Raw genomic sequence first — 14,431 nt, forward strand, 5'->3', positions numbered from 1 at the left:
CTGTTCCAATATTTATGGACACAAATGTTTATCACTTATCACTCTCCCATAATGGCAGTTCTGTGCTGTGTTGTGTATAAATATGTGATTCTTCAGATGTTGTATTAGTCTATACCTGATGAAGAGGCCTGAGTAGTCTCGAAAGCTTTCAATTTGTTACTATCTTTTCAGTTAGCCATTAAAAGGTATCAACCACTGATGACCCTTAATTCAAAATATTTTTCCTGTAGGTCTATTCATTTCATAACTTCTAGTTATTACCCTTTGGGATGTTTATTGTTGAAGATATGTATTGCATGAATATACACTCATAAGTGGATTACTCTTTTTCACTTACCTGCTCATCACCCCTTTTGTATGTCTATTTTTTGTATGGTTTTAATTGTTTTTAATGTGGAATGGTCCTGGTAATAGACCTGCTGCCAGACATGTCTGGCGACAGCTTTCTCATAGAGAACACCCTTGTACATGGGAGAGATGGTCAAGATGGCTGTCTGCGAATGGATGGCCATAGCAGCGTTTTTCCGGCAACCCCTCAAAGTGTATGATGAGCTTAAGAGTAGTCCTAGCCTACGGGCCCTCACCCACATTAAATGGTCAGATTCTTATTACGTTAATGTGTACAATAACAGATGATAATTGGGGAATTAAGGATCGGACCATAGAAGTCTAGCTCTTAATCCTTTGGTTCTCCATAGAGATAGGCCACCACCAGAGGTCTCTGGCAGCGGCTTTTTCTCTCTTACCACTGAAGGCACATGAACACTTGTCTAAGCTGAATGCTCACTTGTATAGTGGGGGAAGAGAGCCGTCAGCCAAATGATCCTTCATCAAAGGAATATGTCCACCCTAATATAATTTGTAAGAGCAGTTCTCTCCATGATGGGATGGAATGCAAGGCTCCTGTACAGTGTCACCATTACACACACCCATACTAAAATGATGGATATTGATTTATAACAAAAATATGAAAAAGTGTATAACTTATTTCTCCACTAACAAACATTGTTTTATTTCTTTCTAAGCACATATGACTGAATCACTTATTGTATTAGAAATGCACCGCGCAATATCAAATTGTTTTCTATTGCCATTTTATGATCACATCTTTCCTCTATAGATTGCGGATCTCTTCATTTCTTTACCATATAATCAGCTTCATAAACTCCAAGCTGCTCAGAGAAAAGAGACAGTCCTATCGGGATTAGCATATGGAAAGTGCAGTTAATCCTGCTGACCCCAGTACAGTTTCCTGAGAGAACACACCTGTTCTAAAATGCCAAATGTCAGGAATACGCCAGTCTTCATGTGCCATAGGCTGATAATGCTCTATTCAGGAAAAGTAAATGCTGACGGATACGTGGAGGTCTGGTGAAGTATTACTGTACTTACACTGTAGCACTTTCAACACTCAAAGGTGCAAATGTATCTTGCTCAAAGTTGCTGACTTTACCATATCATTATCCTTCTATCGTTAGCACTCCTAGTAATGGCTCATTCAGACATCCGTTATTTTCATGTATGAGTAGTCTCTCTGTGATCTTGCTCATGGTCTCAGTTCATTTTTATCTGAGTGTTACCTGGGTTTGGTCTGAGTTTTATCACAGACCCATAGATAGACTTGCATTGCTAATTTTGATCTGAAACTCGGCTCAATATCAAACATGTCTCCACGATTTTGCAAGGTACGAATAGAAAAACACAAATAGAACTCGTATGTGAAAAACAGACATCTGAATGATCCTTTAGTTTTATGTAGAGAACACAAATACCTGCCCATTATTATACATCCTTGATAAAACAAAGCAGATTCTGGCTAACAGTATCAAAACCCCCAGCGTGGTTAGCTATGGAAACCCTTCTAAATAAAAACAACCACCCCAAAGATTTAATTATAAAAACACTAACTGGTCATCAACTCAACTCAGTGACTCACCCAATATTCCAGGCCACCAAACATGCTTGGGAAAAATTGTCCAGATCAAGAAAGGGAACATCCAAAAAATCTATCTTGGTTAAAATTCCTCTCTCTACTATTTCTACATGTAACAATATTACACTTCCAACTCTATGGGAAGAAAGGGGAATTACGAGATTGGGAGACGTCAATGACGGTAGCTCTTTCATAAAATTTAGCAACCTAAAAGAGAAGTTTAGACTCCCGTCATCGACGTTTTTACAATTTGTAATGTTAAAAGAACAAGTCATGAAGTTTCTCCAGAAGGGTCCTAAATTCTCCGAAGTATCCTTAAACTTAGTAAGTAACACGGAGTCTTTTGGAGTCACAAATATATTTATGACTGGTTTAATCATGATTGGGAAATGCCTAAACACCCCTATATATGCAAGTGGGAAAGGGAACTGCAGTCTACCTTTACCAGAGAAGATTGGGAGGACGCTCTGTCTTCCACATATGATTCCACGTTATCTATGTCTCTTCAAGAATGTCATTTCAAAGTAAATACCCGCTGGTACTATACTCCAGCACGATTAGCTCATATTAACCAAGATGGATCTGCCTCCTGTTGGAGAAAATGTGGCATTAAAGGGGACCTCCTTCACATGTTTTGGCATTGCCCAAAACTAAAACCTCTCTGGACACAAATATCTACCCTTATTAACAAAATTTATGGCAAACCACTAAATTTAACTCCCCATATAGCTTTGCTTTCCCTGGGCCTCGAGGACCTTAGTCTAGATAAAAGGAATATGATTATACAAATACTACTGGTAGTAAAAAACAGCATAGCTTTTAACTGGAAACATCATCTCCCTCCTTCATTTTCAGACATAATAGAACAACTATCTCTCCATAGGACATATGAATTATCCTTCGCCCTAGCGAATAACCAACTGGTGAAATATACAAATAAGTGGTCTCACTGGGACAATATATATCCATAACATCTATTCTCATAGATATATATCTAATATACGTACCTTAAAAATTGTTGTATAAAGTTTACTTTATTTTTGTACATTTCAGTTTATTTTTACTGTATATCTATAAAGTGATATAAAGCGTTTATAATACCCAAAATTGATATTGAAGCAAAATAAAGCTTTATAGAGAATGATTAAATATAAAAATATTATATGGTATGTTATGTTACATATCGGCAAAAATGCCTATAAAAATGAGTCATGTTTTGTTACGAAAACGAAAATATTGGAATGTACTTTTTCTGTACTTTTTCTATATCTTTAACACGATATGAAGCGTTTGATACGCTTAAAATTGTTAATGAAACAATACAAAGTCTTATAAACACCCATTATATGTCAAATGTCTATTATAATATGGAATATTATATGTTACCTAATGACAAACAATGCCTTCAAACTTGAATCTTGTTATGTTGCTAAAATGAAAATAAAAACATTGGAAAAGAGAACACAAATACCTACTAAAGGGAACCCATCGTTAAAAAAATGCTATTACCTGCAGATATGGGATTAATCTGCAAGCCAATAGCGCTCCGCCACACTGAGAGCCCCGCTGCCAGGAGGAAATTAACTTTCTTCCCACCGGCAGCCTCGCTTTTTCAGTCATTGGGATGATGCCGGCATGGTTTCAATCACCGCTCTGTACATAGACAGAAGCGACTATAATTGTGCCCTCGGCACTGACAGCAGCTCATCGAGTTTTCTTTTACATGACAGGTTCCCTTTAATTACATATCCTACGTCTTTACCAACGTGTCCTGTGAATCAGTAGGAATACAGAATAAACTGGAATTCAAGAGGCGGAGAGATTCAGGAGACAGCAGGGTGTTTTAAGGACACCATATGATTTATACGAATCTAATAACTATGTATAACAGTGCTGCCGCTATCACAAAAGCTGGATTCAGTTTACCTTGGGTCAGTGGCTGCTCACAATATGGGTTTCCTATTAAATTTGTATAACTGTTCATGTGAACTCTGAGGCTTCCCCTTAATATTCAACGTACAACACCAATATAGAGACATGTCAGGATGAACAAGACAGAGAAGAAATCCCAAATGTAAGATTAAAGGGGAAGATAACACATGTAATTATTAGATATTATTGCAAGAGAAAGTATATAACAGTATATGCTTACAACATGCATACTGTACATACCATAGTAAAGCAAGTATATTGCTATATATTAATCATATACTGGCATAACCATATAGTAAATGGCGCTATATAGCCATAATAATAACATCTAGCCTTATATTGCCATACACTGTATATATTTCTACACTGTACAGTATAGATACATTCATTCAGCATTATGTCTTCACACTAAAATGCTATGTTATACATTTATTCCACATTGTGACTACACGTTTAAAGGAGTTCCCCATATATTTTTTAAGGTGACCCTGCAGTCAATCAGCGGCCTCAGTAGTCAGGTCACTGGTGGTCCCGACGTCATTGCTTCTAGTCTGGTAGACTGTAGTGAGGAATGGGCTAAGGCCAGTATCACACTGGCGTATTGCATCGGATGCGAGATCATCGGATGCGATATGCTAATGACACTCGGCTCCTGTTCGCAACAGAGCAGGAGGCGAGTGTCATGCGTCTGTGCTCCGATTCTCTCGCACAGGGAGGATCGGAGTACAGCTGCGGAGGAGGCGGAGAAATGAATTTCTCCATCTCCTCCATTGCTGGGGTCCGCTTATAACGCACAGCACTCAGATGATATCCGAGTGGTGTGCGCTGTCTCACTCGCACCCATAGGCTTAAAGTACCGTTACACTAAACGACTTACCAACGATCACGACCAGCGATACGACCTGGCTGTGATCGTTGGTAAGTCGTTGTGTGGTCGCTGGGGAGCTGTCACACAGACAGCTCTCTCCAGCAACCAACGATCAGGGGAAAGACTTTGGCATCGTTGAAACTGTCTTCAACGATGCCGAAGTCCCCCTGCAGCACCCGGGTAACCAGGTTAAACATCGGGTTACTAAGTGCAGGGCCGCGCTTAGTAACCCAATATTTACCCTGGTTACCATTGTAAAAGTAAAAAAAAAAAAACAGCACATACTCATATTCCGATGTCTGTCACGTCCCCCGCCGTCAGCTTCCCTGCACTGACTGTTAGTGCCGGCCGTAAAGCAGAGCACAGTGGTGACGTCACCACTGTGCTCTGCTTTACGGCCGGCGGCGCTGACAGTCAGTGCAGGGAAGCCGACGGCGGTGGACGTGACAGACATCAGAATGTGAGTATGTACTGTTTTTTTTTTTTACTTTTACAATGGTAACCTGGGTAAATATTGGGTTACTAAGCACGGCCCTGCGCTTAGTAACCCGATATTTACCCTGGTTACAAGTAAACACATCGGTGGATCGGCGTCACACACGCCGATCCAGCGATGACAGCGGGTGATCAGCGACCAAAAAAAGGTCCTGATCATTCCCCACGACCAACGATCAGGGCCTGATCGTTGGTCGCTGTCACTCATAAGGAGATCGTTGGCGAGATCGTTGCTACGTCACAAAAAGCGTGACGTTGCAACGATATCGTTAACGATATCGTTATGTGTGAAGGTACCTTTATATGGGTGCGAGTGAGCCGAGAGTTTTCCTCGGTCCGAGACAATCGCAGCCTGCTTCGATTGTCTTGGACCGAGGAAAACGGCCGACAAAAAGTCGGCTGCTGGGAGCTGCCCATAGCTTAACATTGGACCGAGTGCAATGCAATTTTTTATCGCATTGCACTCGGCCGTTTAAAACGCCAGTGTGACGCCGGCCTAAGAGTCAATGTCTCTTATACTAAGTAGTAAAAATGCTTGTAATGAAGGGTTTGAATAATTTTGATACTGCTGTAGTCAGGAATAGTGGCATTTTGTGCTGAATTTGGAGAAACAACTTGTTACCTAAGTTGTATTGAACTATATAAATTGTTTTTGTTTGATTGGTTTTGCAAACAGCAGAAAGTCTTAAAATGTTACTAAAATAAATAAATAAATAAATCTGTATTAGGAGTAGGGTTTGAGTATTTTTCATTACAACTGTATAATGGGGTCTTTCAGATTTCATTGGCGTGATCTGTCATTTGAAGGCTAGAAATTAACCTCAAGGTGTGTTAATCTACCATCAAATCCACTTAAAGGTAATCTGTCAGCAGGTTTTTGGTAGCTCACCAGCATGATGTAGGCAAAGAGAAGCTGAATCCAGTGGTGTATCACTTAGATTATTGTGTGCAGTGGTTCTGACACAATCAGAGCTTTTACATTTAGACTGAAGCAGAGCTGAGAGAGCTAACCCCACCCACGCCAGGCTCTGCATGTACAATACCCATAGACAGGGAGGTGCTTAGTTGCAGGAATAGTCGGCAATGTTACTCTCTTAGTGATAAATCTATATATATATAAGAGGCATCGTGATTACTTGCTAATCCCGCCCCCTGCACAGTAGCTCTGCCCCCACCCCATTACCACACACAATCCCGCCCCCCACCCCATTACCACACACAATCCCGCCCCCACCACATTACCACACACAATCCCGCCCCCCAATCCATTACCACACATAATCCCACCCGCCCATCACCACACATAATCCCACCTGCCCACCACATCACCACACATAATCCCACCTGCCCACCACATCACCACAGATAATCCCGGCCCCCACCACATCACCACACATAATCCCACCCACCACATTACAACACATAATCCTGCCCCCCCACCACATTACCACACATAATTCCGCCCCCCACCACATTACCACTTATAATCCCACCCCCCCACATTACCACACGAGGCTCTGGCCCCACACATTACAACACGAAGCTCTGTCCCCACACATTACCACACGAGGCTCCGTCCCCACACATTACCACACGAGGCTCCGTCCCCACACATTACCACACGAGGCTCCGTCACCACACATTACCACACGAGGCTCTGTCCCCACACATTACCACACGAGGCTCCGTCCCCACACATTACCACACGAGGCTCCGTCCCCACACATTACCACACGAGGCTCCTTCCCCACACATTACCACACGAGGCTCCGTCCCCACACATTACCACACGAGGCTCCATCCCCACACATTACCACATGAAGCTCCGTCCCCCCACATTACCACACGAGGCTCTGTCCCCACACATTACCACATGTTAATTTACCACCTGTGTAAGCGCTATTGAATTTTGTCATTATTTACTTTAGTTTAATCACCAGCAGCGTTAATTAGATAGCAATGAGCGTGCTGAGCGTTAGCTGGCTGGAAACACCTAGTCCTTCATAGTTAGTAAACAGCACGTACTTTGACAAGTGACACATCTCTGAATTCTGTGTTTCAGCAGCGATCTTCTGTCTTCAGATTACATAGCAAAAAACTGCTGACAGATACCCTTTAATACAACAATGGAAACTCTGATCCATGAATAGATGTAATAACATGAAGGTTAATTTCTCAGAATGAGTTTTTGAAGCTGCGTATTTTCACTGCGTATTACACTTCTAGAAAACTGTACGAAATTTATATAAATCTCATGCCCACTTTGCTTCTTTTTTTTTTACTCAGTATGAACTGAACTGTGGTGCGCAAAATGTACATTTGTTTTGTGGTAAATATGCTTTCATTTGCACATGTTTCCTATGAACTTGAACGAGATGAGGAGAATCCACAGGTAAAAAACACAAATGCGCTTTTATTGTGTCTCAGCAGCAGAAAAGTCCTAAAAATCATTTAATCCGCACATGACAGTGTCAAACTTTTATCAAAGCAACAGAAGTATCAAAAACAAAGCAGCTTGACATACCAAAAAAAAGACAAAAGCGCAATAGAAAAAGAAAAAAAATGCTATAAAAGGCATGTAAATAAACGGAATTAAAAAATGCAGGTAACCCAAGATAGCTAATGGGTACAGAAGTGCTCCAGAAAATGTGCAGCATCAAATACTCACTAAACACTCATCCAGAAAACTTAACTTTAGGGAAGAGTCTGACGGCCATATAACTCAGACAGGGATCGCAATGCAATGCTCGGACTGGCCACTGGCTCTCTATGCATCTGTCACCCTCCGGTCAGGAGAGCCAACGGCCAGTCCAAGCATTGCACTGAGATCTACAACAGGTTATAAGGCCTTCTGAATCTTCCCTTATTGTGCGAAGTTATCACTTAAATAATGTGGTTTAGGTTAAGAAAATAAATTGGCATCAATGCAGAAATATTGATCAGTTAATGGACACAGAATGGTCAGATTTTGGCAAGACAAAAGTATGGCGCTCACAGAAAGAAATGTGATATTCAAACAAATAATTAACTTAAAATACAAATATATGTTGCATAACATTAGTGAATGAAGTTGTGGTGTTATTAGAGTCATATTTAATATTTTGTGTGACTTCTATGAGCTTGAAGGACTGCATCCATGCAGTACAACAATGATTCATACAATTTATTAATGAAGTCATCAGAAATAGCAATGAATGCAGTCTTACATGCCTCCCAGATTCTTTGGTTTTGTCTTCCAAGCTTCCTCTTTCATCCTACCCCAAACATGCACAATGATGTTCATGTCTGGTGACTGTGCTCGCCAGTCCTTGAGCACCTTGATCTTTTTTGCCTGGAGGAACTTTGTTGTAGAGATGGATGTATGAGATGAAGCACCATCCTGCTGCAGAATCTGACCCCTTTTAAGATTTGGAATATAAGAGGTAGCTAATACTTATTGATATTTTAGGCTATTGATATTGCCTTCCACCTTGCAAATGTTTTGCACACCGCCATACTGAATGTAACCCCAGACCATGATCTTTGCATCACCAAATTTAACTGTTATCTGGGTCTATTTTGGATCCAAACGGGCTCCAGTAGGTCTCCTGCAGTATTTGCGGTGGCTGTGGTGTAGTTCTACTGAAGATTCATCAAAGAAATTCACCTTCTGCCACTTTTCCAGCGTCCATCTATTTAGCAGGCTGTGAGACTTTGCAAATGTCACACAGTTTTTTATTTGCCTTTTGTTTAGTGCTGGCTTCTGGGCACTGATTCGACCATGGAGGCCATTTCGAGACAATCCTACAAACTGTTCTAGTTGACACAGGGACTTGAGGTGACCAGGTCTGTTGGAGCTCTGCTGCAGTGGAAGATGGGCTTGCTTTGGATTTTCTAACCAACAATCGTTCCTCCTGAGCAATTGTCTTGCGGGGTCTGCCGGACCTGGGCTTGTCAAACACATCTCCAGTCTTTCCAAATCTTTGTTTAATTCGTTGTACTTGATGCTGAGACACATGAAAGGTGCCAGCCACCTCTGCAGTGGATCTGGTCTTCAGCCTCTTGATATTCCAAGCTTTGGTCGCAGGGTGGATTTTTGGCATGTTCTCAGAGCTCAAGTTGCAGTTCAAGTAAAGGTCTGGGGTGCTGGGTTTCTTTTTATACACACACTAATTAACCAATCATTTACTGAGCACAGGTGAGGATGTAAACTAGGATTGGGTGCATTATATGATCAGGCGTCAAAACTTTTGTCTTGCCAAAATCTGACCATTCTGTGTCCATTAATTGATCAATATTTCTGCATTGATGCCAATTTATTTTCTTAACCTAACCCACGTTTTGGAGGGTTTCAGCTTTCAAAAGAATAATTTATACAACCAATGGATGAATTTAATGTCAGGTTAACATGGATAAGCGACATAACTTCTGTCAGGGAGTGTATATACTCGTGTATAAGCAGAGTTTTTCATAACCTTTTTGTTGTGCTGAAAATGTCCTCCCTCGGCTTATACACGAGTCACGGTACAGAAAGCCATGGGGGAGTGGCGGCGGTGGAGCAGGGGGTGCTAGGAGCCGGCGCACACATTATACCTACCTGCGTGCCCTCGGTGCTGGCACTGCATCTCTTTCCGGCCGCCGACGCCTGCCTGCAGCTCTTCCTGTGCTCAGCGGTCACTTGTTACCGCTCATTAAGGTGATGAATATGGATGCGTCTCAACTCACATAGGCATGGAGCGCATATTCATCACCTTAATGAGTTGTACCATGTGATCACTGAGCACAGGAAGAGCTGCAGGCAAGCGCCGGTGGCCGGAACGAGATGAGGTGCCAGCACCTAAGGTACGCAGGTAGGTGAGCATGAGGTTTTGTTTTTTTCTCAATAGGAAACATGCACACAGAGATAGGGGATAAGTAGGCATGTATACAGGGACGGAACGAGGAAGGCTTGCATGCAGGGACGGAATGGGGAAGGCATGCATACAGGGACGGAACGGGGTAGGCTGTTGTGAGTTCTGTTTCTGGGCTCCCTCTGGTGGTTACTGATGGTACTGGGTGACTTGTGTTTTCTGCGGTCTCTGGTGTCCACCTGTTCCATCAGGTTATGGGAGTTTCCTATGTAACCTGGCTTTTTTTGTCATTTCCTCGCCGGCTATCAATGCAATCAGCGTGTCTTTTTACCTCTGCTCCCTGCGTCTGTTATCTTCAGGACAAGCTAAGTTTTGATTTTCCTGTTCCACGTTTTGCTTTATTTTTGTCTTAGTCCAGCTTGCAGATATGTGATTCCTTGCTGCTGGTTGCTCTAGTGGGCTGAAATTACTCCTCATGTTCCATGAGTTGGCACATGAGTTCAAGTAATTTCAGGATGGTTTTTTGAAGGGTTTTTCGCTGACCGCGCAGTTCACTTTTGTATCCTCTGCTATCTAGCTTTAGCGGGCCTCATTTTGGCTGATTCTATTTTCATAACTACGTATGTGCTTTCCTCTCATTTCACCGTTATTACATGTGGGGGGCTGCTATTTCTGTGGGGTGTTTCTCTGGAGGCAAGTGAGGTCTGTGTTTCTTCTGATAGGGGAAGTTAATCCTTCGGCTGGCGCGAGACGTCTAGGAATCATCGTAGGCAAGTTCCCCGGCTACTGCTAGTTGTGTGTTTAGGTTCAGGATCGCGGTCAGCTCAGGTTCCATCACCCTAGAGCTTGTTTTGTTTTTGTGCTTGTCCTTTTGTGATCCCCTGCCATTGGGATCATGACAGTAGGCATGCATATAGGGACGAAATGGGGAAGGCATGCATACAGGGACGGAAATGGGGAGGCATGCAGACAGGGGCAGGGACGGGGAGGCATTCATACCAGGACAGGGAAGGGGGAGGCATGCATACAGGGACGGAACGGGAGAGGCATGCATAGAGGAGCAGGGACGGGGAGGCATTCATACCAGGACAGGGAAGGTGGAGGCATGCAGACAGGGACAGGGAGGCATTCATACCAGGACAGGGAAGGGGAGCCATGCATAGCAGGACAGGGACGAGGGGACAATGCATATCCGGCTTATACTCGAGTCCATAAGCTTACCCAGTTTTGAGTGGCAAAAGTAGGTGCCTCGGGCTTATATCCGGGTCGGCTTATACTCAAGTATATACAGTAACTAAAATTAAGACATGAAAATAAAAGACCATATAAATAATAAGGAACGTAATTCTTCATGGCGTCTACGCGCTAGACAAATCATTTTTCAAAGTTTTTCATTTACAAAAATATGGATGGCATGGAATTTGTGTGTTTTTCCTATCTTGGCAGGAGTTTTCTCCAAGTTCTCCAGCTTTCTCACACATAAACATACAAAAAATACTGATAGGTTAAATTGATCCTAGTGTGAGTACTGCGTTGCATATTTTGGCGAAATGTAAGTAACAAAAAAACACCTACATAAACATGTAAAATTGCACGTAAATGGGCAGACAGGGCGAGACATAGGCAAGAAATTGAGGATAGTTTCTTTTCTTCTGGGGCTGAGCACACCTTTATAGCAGTCACCGCCATCAGCTGTGAAATCATCAAAAAAAAACAAACACATAAAACAGATTCTAATGAGACAACTGATATACTATAATTAGTGTGATTTCTGCCCAAAAGATTACAGAATGACATACATCACAGGCAGAAATCTCAGAGGAGGACACATTTGTAATTTATTGTAACCACAAAGAAGCATAATCTCTAAACACACTTCCAGGCAGCGACTGCAAGATTTATCTAATGAGCTGGGACGTACTGCGTGCTCATCGAAATCAGACTACAGGAGTCCTCGCTTTATCCACTGGACAGAGAAGACACAAGTTACTATTCGTTTTCTTTGAAAGATCTCTCCCAAACAATTACTACTGAAGTAAAGCAAGAGAAGCAATCACAGAAAGAAAGGCAAAAAACACGTGAGACTATCTGTAACCATGAATCCAGACAAGAGGTGTACATATGACGATGGTCATAATGAGATCGTTAAACAACGATGTGTAAAATACAAGTCTGCTTTAGGGAAATGGCAGATGGGCCTTTCATATCAGTACAATTTTTTTCATTGGGAACCAAAAAATAACCAAAAAAGAGCATCCATAAAGTATGCGTCCAGTGTCATACTGTATGTAATATCATCATACAAAATCTGATATCAAAACTCATGCTATGCTCCATCAGACTCCGCATGTGCAGAGAACAGCTGCGGACTGCTCACATGTGCCATGCCAAGGTGCATGAGACCTAACATGTTGAGTCTGTTGACTGCAATTATTGATTTACTTCTTTTCCTACTTTATTCCTACAGTATATCACAAAAGTGAGTACACCCTTCACATTTTTGTATATATTTTATTACATATTTTCATGGGACAAGACTGAAGAAATGACACTGATAAAATGTAAAATAGTCAGTGTACAGGTTGTGTAATGGTAAATTTGACATTAATGGCTGTGTGTTGCGTCATTTAGAGGGCACATCAAATTTACACTGTTATACAAGCTGTACACTGATTGATACAATATAAAGTGTCATAGCTTTAGTGTTGTCCAATGAAAAGATATAATAAAATATTTATAAATATGCGAGGGGTGTACTCACTTTTCCGATACACTATATACGGTAACTACTACATAAACCTTAGACAAAAATGTAATTTTGATGATACTGTAGTCAACTGCGATGTAGAATACTTGGTACTCATATAGGTGTATTCAAGAACTTATTTATTGAATGTAGAAATTCCAGAAAAATAAGAGACATTTCGGTCAATACCTGAGTCATCTTGATAGAGGAGACCTGTGTTGTTGCAGTGTGCTGTATGAGGGTCTGCAGTGTCCACTGCTGAGACTGGAAGCGCTTCGGTCTCAGAGGTGGACAGTCTGGTTGATAAATTATCTAAAATTTATGAATAAAAGGAAGTGTAGGAGGATTTTTTTAAATCACTTAAAAGTGAAAATATTGTGAAGAGTAAGGGCTTGTTTCCATTTGCGAGAAACACGTCCGTGTCTCGCATGTGAAAACCAAGCTCTGGCGACGGCACTTGGGAGCGGAGCGTGCGGCTCCATGTGTTCTTATGCGGCCGCACGCTCCGCTCTGGAGTGTCGGCGCCAGTGCTTGGTTTTTACATGCGAGACACGGATGTGTTTCTCGCAAAGGGAAACAACCCTAAGGAGTGGACACAGACAGAAGAGGGCCCCTGTGCAAGAACAACATATGGGTCCTTTGCAGACCAATAGCTCATCATAATGCACATTTCCATTTGATTTGATGGTGAAGGTGGCCCCCTTTTTGGGCACTAGTGCAGTATATTGATTTGCCTGTCCCTGAACGGAATGCTCAAAGTGTCACATTTACATCTCATTCAAACATCGGTGATTTTTATGGTATCCAAAAAAAAATGGTCAGAATTTCATCAGTGTTTTGGATCAGATTTTCATCGGTATTTGGTCCATGTGTCAGTTTTTACCATCATTAATTTTCCAGTATAAAAAAAAAAAAATACCGAATATACTCCTGTATAAGCAGAGATTTTCAGCACATTTTTTGTGCTGAAAACACCCTCTCAGCTTATACACGAGTCATTGTACCAGAAAGACGGCGGGAGAGGGCGGGAGCGATGGAGCAACGGGTCACAGGAGGCAGGAGATGGCAGCTGCAACTGTGCCCACTGCTAAAGAGAAATGAATATTCACTGCGCTGGCCGCAGCCTACATACCTTCGCTGCGCACCCTCGCTGCATCTCCTTCTGGTGCCAGTCTTCCGACCAAGCGATCACGTGTTCCCGCTCATTAACCCCTTTCTGCCATCTGACGGAATAGTACGTCAGCTGGCAGATCCCCTGCTTTGAGGTGGGCTCCGGCGGTGAGCCCACCTCAAAGCCGCGACATGTCAGCTGTTTTGTACAGCTGACATGTGCGCGCAATGAGCGCGAGCGGAATCGCGATCCGCCCGCGCCCATTAACTAGTTAAATGCCGCCGTCAAGCGCTGACAGCGGCATTTAACTAGCGCTCCCGGCCGCGCGGCCGGAGTTACTCGCACTGCTGACCCCCGTCACATGATCGGGGGTCATAAGTGCATCGCCATAACAAACAGAGGTCTCCTTGAGACCTCTATGGTTGTTGATGGCCGATTGCTTTGAGCGCCACCCTGTGGTCGGCGTTCAAAGCAACCCTGCATTTCTGCTACATAGAGGTGATCTGTACTTCACCTC

At 42.5% G+C, this 14,431-nt stretch overlaps 1 protein-coding gene across 2 annotated transcripts in view; it reads right to left on the bottom strand.

Moving 5' to 3' along the window:
• Positions 1–14,431, bottom strand: part of NR3C2 (nuclear receptor subfamily 3 group C member 2) — a 423,462-nt gene that overhangs the window by 124,633 nt on the left and 284,398 nt on the right. The gene's annotated exons all lie outside the window — the stretch shown is intronic.

This window comes from Ranitomeya imitator, chromosome 1 (genome assembly GCF_032444005.1).
Source record: "Ranitomeya imitator isolate aRanImi1 chromosome 1, aRanImi1.pri, whole genome shotgun sequence".
NCBI classification, from domain to species: Eukaryota; Metazoa; Chordata; class Amphibia; order Anura; family Dendrobatidae; genus Ranitomeya; species Ranitomeya imitator.